The sequence below is a fragment of the Salvelinus sp. IW2-2015 genome, linkage group LG12 (assembly GCF_002910315.2).
Source record: "Salvelinus sp. IW2-2015 linkage group LG12, ASM291031v2, whole genome shotgun sequence".
Classification (NCBI taxonomy): Eukaryota; Metazoa; Chordata; class Actinopteri; order Salmoniformes; family Salmonidae; genus Salvelinus; species Salvelinus sp. IW2-2015.
The window spans coordinates 4627976-4635794 of record NC_036852.1 but is presented as its reverse complement, the minus strand read 5'-3'; positions in this window follow the sequence as shown (position 1 = coordinate 4635794).

The window sequence follows — 7819 nt, the reverse complement described above, 5'->3', positions numbered from 1 at the left end:
ACCTCCAGCAGTTGGATTTCTATTTTGCCCGTATTCCATTTCAAAATAAAGTATTGCCACAGATAACAACCCAGGGATCTGTCTTGCCTCAAAGTGCGTACTGCGTCATACTGAYCTGCCTCATATTATATTAAGGTATTTTCTTTCTGACATAGCTAATGAGGTCTGTCAGAAGAAGTTGCGGCTGAGGAATGCCTGGTTTTCTGCCATTGAATTCTGGGTGAAGAGAAGTGCGGCCACCCTTGGGTGCCTGCTGTTCTTTTCACATCAGTGAAAATGAGGATGCGATGACCTCAATGCCCGACCCACTATTTTGAAAAGGAAACAGGAAAAACTACTACTATAGAAAGCACAGAAAAAAAAAGAAAAAAAGATGAGATTCAGCTAAATGTGATTCAAAATCTGTACTGTATAGTAGTGGGGGGGTGGGTGGAGTTCATTAAGTCATTTTCTCAAGAGTTCGTAAGACAGTGTCATAGAGAGCAACAGTTTTCTTTCCCATAGAACTGGGTGTCGTTGTTCCGTAACTCTTGTTTCCTCTCTAATCAAATGCTTTTTCCCCCTCCATTTTGTGGTTTGGGAAGTCAAGTAGAGTGCTTTTCCCAAGTGGGATTTTTTTCTTCAAGTGGGAACCAATCGCGTAGCAGGAGACACTTGCCCATGTTATATTCTCATGGTTATAAACAACATATTTAAAACCTTGTCATGCTCGTATAGCTATTCCAAAATAGCATAACAATATACAGTGTCATTAGGAAGTTGAGCGTCAGAGAAAGCTATCATTATTTTTTTTATTACATAGGACTCATCATAATATAATATTATAATATTATGATGGAAGGGCGGTTTAAGCTCTCGGGAGGCTGTATTCACAGTACTAATCATATTGCTGACATTGATCAATGATGTTGTACGCAAACCAATTCCCACATAAACCATGTAGGCCCATTATTCTAATGATCTGATCGTTCAGAGAGTAGAAAYACAGTCCCCCACCACTACCTCAGGTTAGGAGCATTTGTCTTGATATGGCAATTCATTGGTTGGGCCACCACCATCCATTCAGCCTATTGAATCTTAGTCACTTTCTAAACAGGCAATATTATCTATCTACTATTCATGTGTCCATAACTRCTGTTTATGGTGATGGGCTAGTGGCACTCAATGATTCCCTCAACCTCCGCATGATGGTGGACATAAATATAATGGGGGACGTTTTATGAGGCGACACCACCACCAAAAAGGGTCCAGCCCTTCAGGTGAATGAGCGTAGCTTCTCTTCGGACCCCCTTTTGACCCCAGGGCCAATTGTTCACAGTGTCAACCGGTCAATGACTGGCCTTTGTGTGTGTGGCCGGCGGCTGCAGCAGCAGTGGTCACCAGGGCCTAGGGGCCATTGTAAAGGATAGATAGATAGATAAATAGATAGCTAGATAGATAAATAGATAGATAGGGTCAGTGGGCTATCAAGCTGTGCTCTAACCCCCATCTGGTCCCAGCAGCTGGTCAGCATACTGAGGGTTTGGTGGTTTGTTGGTTGGATGTTGGTCATAGGAGAACTGGGTATGTAGGCTACTGTAGCATGGTACAAGCACATTATTTATCCTTGGGTCACCACTCACCACCACCATCAGACACCTCATTGTAGTAATCCATGCTGTTGTGGCAGTCAATTATCTTTGATTCTAATAATCATGCCTGTAGTGTATTTTTTAAAAGACGTTTCTTACCATATACTTTGTAGCCTACATACAGGGAGGACGTTTCTGCCTATTCCATTTGAACCTGTATGTACTCCGTCCCTCCCCCAGACCTTTGAGGTAAAACTGTATTAGTGAGTATTACAGTGAGTCAGGGAGACTCTTGGCTGAGTTGAGTCAGATGAATTAGTCTCRTCCTGAGGCAGAACAGTTAGTGGGAGACAGGCTGTGTCCCAAATGACACCCTATTCCCCATATAGTGCATTACTTTTGACTAGAACCCTATGAGCCCTGGTCAAAAGTAATCCACTATATGGGGATAAGTGTGACATTTGGAAGGCAGACACAGGGAGACTCTTGGCTGAGTTGAGCTAGCTGAATTAGTGCATTATTATTGACCTAGTTCTCCATTGCTCCCCTCTTGTGGCTCCAGACAGAATAAGAGGAGCTTGGGAAGCATTCTCTTTAAGTCTCAGGATACATTTCTTCTAAATGAACCTTTATGTGTGAACGCTCAGGGTAAACCTACTCTGAAATGGCTTTGACAGGTGTACACAGGGTAAATCTACTCGGAAATGGCTTTGACAGGTGAACACTCAGGGTAAATCTACTCTGAAATGGCTTTGACAGGTACACAGGGTAAAATCTACTCTGGAAATGGCTTTGACAGCGTGAACAACTCAGGGTAAATCACTGCTTGAAATGGCCTTGACAGTTTGAGACGCTCAGGGTAAATTCTACTCTGAATGGGACTTTTGACAGTTGAACACTCAGTAGTAAAAATCTACTCTGAAATGGCTTGAACACCGTGTACACAGGGTAAAATCTACTCGGAAATCCGGCTTTGACAGGTGTTACACAGGTAAATCGTACTCTTGGGAATGGCTTGACAAGGTGTACGAACAGGGCTAAATCTACTCTGAAATGGGCTTTGAGCAGCGTGTGAACACTCAGTGGTAACATCTACTCTGAGATGGCTTTGACAGGTGGAAAGAACGCTCAGGGGTAATCTACCTGAAATGGCTTTGACAGGTTGGAAAACACTCAGGAGGTTAAATCTACTCTGAAAGGGCTTTTGACAGGTGACCACAGAGGTAAATTACTCGGAAATGGCTTTGCCAGGTGCATACACAGGGTAAAATCACTTTTTTCTGGAAAAAAAAATGGCTGTTGACAGCTTGTGAAACACTCAGGGGAATAAATCTACTCTGAAATGGCTTGAAAGGTGAAAACTCAGGATAAATCTACTCTAAGAAATGGCTTTGGCAGTGAATAAGCTCTCGCGTTTTTTTAGTTTGTGAATTCAGAAGCGGGGTGTATTGTCAATTGCAATGAGGGGTGAAGAAGTAGGGATACAGTCAAATATTCAGGTTTCAGGGAGCCTCAACTGCAGACGGCTTGTTAGTAGAAGTAACTTATGTTTATTGTAACCCACAGGGGCAGGCAAACGACGGTCAAGGCAAAGCAGGGGTCGATGAACCAGAGGTAGAGGCCAACGGGTACAGGCGAAGGCAATCTCAGGCGTCAGGTCAGGTGCAGAGGTCGGGGTAATCCAGAGTGGAGCAAGTACAGGACGGCAGACAGGCTCAGGGTCAGGTACAGCAGAGTGGTCAGGCGGAGGAGTTAAGGTCAAAGGACAGGCAAGAGACAAGTACCGGCAACAAGGTCGAGAAGGTGAGGACGAGAAAAAGACGAGACTGGCGGAAAAACAGGAGGCTGAGAACCCAAAAGCGCTGGTAGTCTTGAACAAAAACAAGACGAACTGGCCACGACAGAAGGAAAAACACATGATTAAAATACCCAGAGGATTTAAGCAGGGAAAGATGGGCAACACCTGAGGCGGAATAGGGAGACAAGCACAAGGACAGGGTGAAACAGCATCAGGCGTGACGCATCAACTGTATCAGTGCAAGAAAAGAACAGTTTGGTGTTCCCTGATGATGTTTTCAACTTTTCAATTAAGCATTCTCTATGTGTAAAATCTTTACAAAAAGACTATCTATGAAAGAAATATCATCTAGCAATAATGTTGGATGCGTTTATGTGGCCGGTTTTGTACAGGTGTACCCGAGAGAAAAAACTACATTAAATTATGTTGTACAAGTGCAAAGAAAAGAATATAATAACGACAAGAAGCGCATTTGGAATAAAGTAGGAGCAAATAGCTGGCCTAACCGAAGGAAGTTCAACTCTCGCCGTTTGACATTTTCCCACAGTAGCCGAAGTATCACTCACGAATCCCGGAGATCAGAGGTCGAAAGATGAGGACAGAAAATAACACAAATAAACGAAATGTTTTAAATCCGTTGTGTGACAGCCGAGAAGATACAGTGACATCACTCTGCCAAATGATACACGCTTGTTTTATATCCGACTGACCATTGACTCGTCTTCCTTATTTGGGCTGGGATCGCCTTTAGGGGTTAGCACCTTGGCTTAGCGCTMACGCTCCCAGGCATCTGTCGAATCCCAAGACGAGAGAGTTTTCATGTGGGATGATGTCACCCCAGTCTGAGTCTTAATGAGAACCAGAAGTTATGTCGAATTCCTCTGAGTCTGTTCCATCTGGAAGCAATGAAACAAAGATGGCGACTAAAAATAGAGGCCCACTTGAGATAATGATAAAACAGATTTATTGCGTACGGTGTAATAAGCATACAGTACATCTTCAAATGCCATACCTGACTGTAAACAGTGAAGGCCTCTTAAAAATAATGGTAAAGATTTGCTTAACCKTGTAGCCCGTTACACTCATACCTATATATGGGTTGAAAATGACAGATTTGGACACTGATAAATGCCTAAATTGGAATGCAGTGGCTGTAACATGCTATACATGATGTCAGAGCTCGGGGTCTCCGCTTCACAGCTCTGTATAGGTTTGGACTGACAGKRGTTCTYAACTTGAGCACRGTGCGCGACAATAAGTTGCACTCATCCTTCCCCGGTAATTGGTCAACTTTAGCACCTTTTTTGTTGTCCGAGTGGGGGAAACACTGTAAATGATGAGGACTCAATGTATTTTGAAAGGTGAGCCGTTGAGGATTATAATAAATATAACTTTGATGTCATACAAGAAAGTCAAACACCCGTGAATCCAATATGCTTTTCACATTTCCATATCATAAAAGTCATATAATATACAGTGTCAACATTTGTGATCACTATGTTTGATGTATACCCTGGGTTGTCCTGAACAGAATGAGCCMMTGTTTTCTGTATTGTGAAGAACATTTGCCGRGGACTACGCATCTGAATGCACTCCTGACTCCATTCTAAGCGCATCAAAATGACCATCTGCTTCTCTCAAAACCTTACACTGTAAGATCGTATTTCATAATTTTGCTTGTCATGTTGGCAATAGAACAAGCTTTCGATTTATGCCCACCTGACCCAGATTGGGATTTATAATTGACCATTTTTGGATTGCAGTGTTCCAAACGAAACAACCACAAAAAGCACCATATAGTCGAAGACTCTTCTTTGAGTCATAAAAGTGAATTGAAATGACTTAGGAACTGTGCACACTTTGGAGAGGTGTGTGGCCACTTGGAGACACCAGTTAGACCTCTCACTCAAATCCATGTCATTTTTTGGTCTTATTTTGCACCTACCTCAWATTTTCTAAGAATATTCTTATCATGTTACTGAATGTATCCAGAGTATTTTCTTGTGTCAGGTGAACAGTTTTGTCCTCYCCTTTAGTCTAATCATTTTCCCAGAAACTCGAAAATGTTCCCTTTTATTAATTGCTGCCATGGTTGTCTATATGCTTTCCATATTTCTTCTGTAAGAAACATTTCATTTAGCCCTATCCGTGAAGGCCAATTCCCACGAGTTTATAGGGTTAAGTTAATTATGGAAGTTGACACATTTTGAATACACCTATGCTATTATCGGCAATAATCCATCTTTCGATTTGACCTAAAATCTCACTTACAATTTGATAATCCACTCCACAGAAAAGAGAAAGTGAAAATAGGCCAACATTCCAATAACAATAACATACTTTTATAGTAAGGATAATTAGCAGGATAACGGTACGTCATATAGCTTTTCAGCATTTCGTGCTGCTCAGATATTAGGCTTTTATTCCCCTTAATCTCCCCAAATCACTTGACTGTGTGCCACTGTGTGCTCAGCAGACACACWGAGTAGCCTGTGTGCCCAGAAACCTACTAGAAACACATGACATGGATCCCATTAAAGTGGCCGAAGAAGGAGAGAGAGAAAGGAAATTGCCTCTTGAGAAGGCTCTTGTTGACTAACACTCATCACTTAGCGCCGAATGGGCTCATTTTGCATACGGGATGGCTTCAAAGAAGAAGTATAACAAATGTCCCGACTTCCAAGGACTTCCATGGATGCTGCACATATCATTCTCATACAGTGTGTTTCTGTATCACAAGATTAACACTAACATAGCATGTTAACACTTTTAGGTTAGAGTGCAAAGTTCCCTGATACATACAGTATCAGTTTGATGTTTGGTTTAGCTGTGGAATGCTGGACATTGCAGGTTGAAGGCTGGAGGCTATATGCTGTAGGCATAACACTATYTTCAGATACACCTGCCTACTGTAATATATGGCAGGATATCACCCTCTGCACCGTATCTGCATGAAAGCAATTTAAGACCCGAGGGAGGTCAAAAGTTACGACAACCAATCATTGCTCACATTTCTCATTCCTGTTTCAAAAGACCTTTATACACACTACACAGGCAGGCATACGCACACATACACACACACGCGCGCCCACACACACACATAACACACAAACACACATATCCCCCACCAAAATAGAAAACCTATCTGTTGTCTATCACTGTCACTTAAAATGGAAATATGGCTTGTGATGAGGATGAAAGGGGGCAGGGGGAATGACAGCGGTGCAAACAAACAGCGTTCCCGTTGTGACATTACCATTCTGTCAGGCTTCAGCATTCCTGCTCCCTGTTTCCCGGCAACAGGGAATCTCCCTGGCATTCAGGACCATTCCAGTGGGAGAAGAGATTTGGAAATCAGGCACAAGCAGATCCTAACCTTCCAGCTCCAGCTTTTCCCGAGGAATGTTTTGCCTGCCTGCCTCGACATCTGCCTAACACATGGGTCAACCTAGACACAGTGTGTGCGTCCCAAATGGCACCCTATTCCCTATAGAGTGCACTACTTTTGACCGGATCCCTATGGAACCCTAGTGCACTACTTTTGACCAGGACCCTGTTCAAAAGTAGTGCACTATATAGAGAATAGWGTGCCATTTGAGACGCAACCCAGCCTAATCAATAAATCACCCAGCAGATTAAACAGAGAAAATATACTGTAATGAACCTGAAGCTGTGGGGCTTATTACATTGATAATACGCAAGACAGGTCAAATGGTAAAGAAATATATATTTATATGTTAGGAGAGAATTTTATCWAAAAAAAACATGCTCTCGGGGGTCGGGAGTTTGCGTTGAGGAGACGAAYCTATATTTCACTGTGCTCATTTGTTATACCGTGAATGGGTTCTCAAGTCTGGCTTCTCTCCATTCGTTGCTCCCATAACGTCGGCAGCGAAGACTATAATAAGCGTTGGCTTGGATTTCGCTGTTTTACTGGTGTCAGGCTAGGTGAGGCGGTAATAAAACAAGTCCCTAACTTCATGTGACCGGGGAGGATTTCTTATTTTTGGGGGGGGGGTTTGGGTGGGAACAAAAATATCTCACTAAGCCGACTCACTCGGGGATAACACTAGCCTAGCCGGCTTAGACCTTTCTAACGCTTTCAGCACCGTTCACTGGCCAAAACAGTGAGCGGGAACGACAAACCCCTCATTGACTAGGTGTGAATTTAGCCGATACACAATACACAATGACACAAAGCATATACAGTATATTCAGCTTCAATAAGGTGAGAGGTAATACAGAGTGAATGGCTGCTGTGTGAGCAAAGAGAACACTGACTGAAAGTGAATGCCGCTCGCTGAAAGTCCCTAATGTGTTTCATTTCCCATGAAGCTAAGGGGTAGCCAGGCCACCTGATCGCTGCGGCTCTCGTTAGTATGTTGGCAGAGCCAATTGTGCATGGCTTGGCTAGTGTGGGCTGCCCTGTCAAGCCTGCAAACAGACAGCT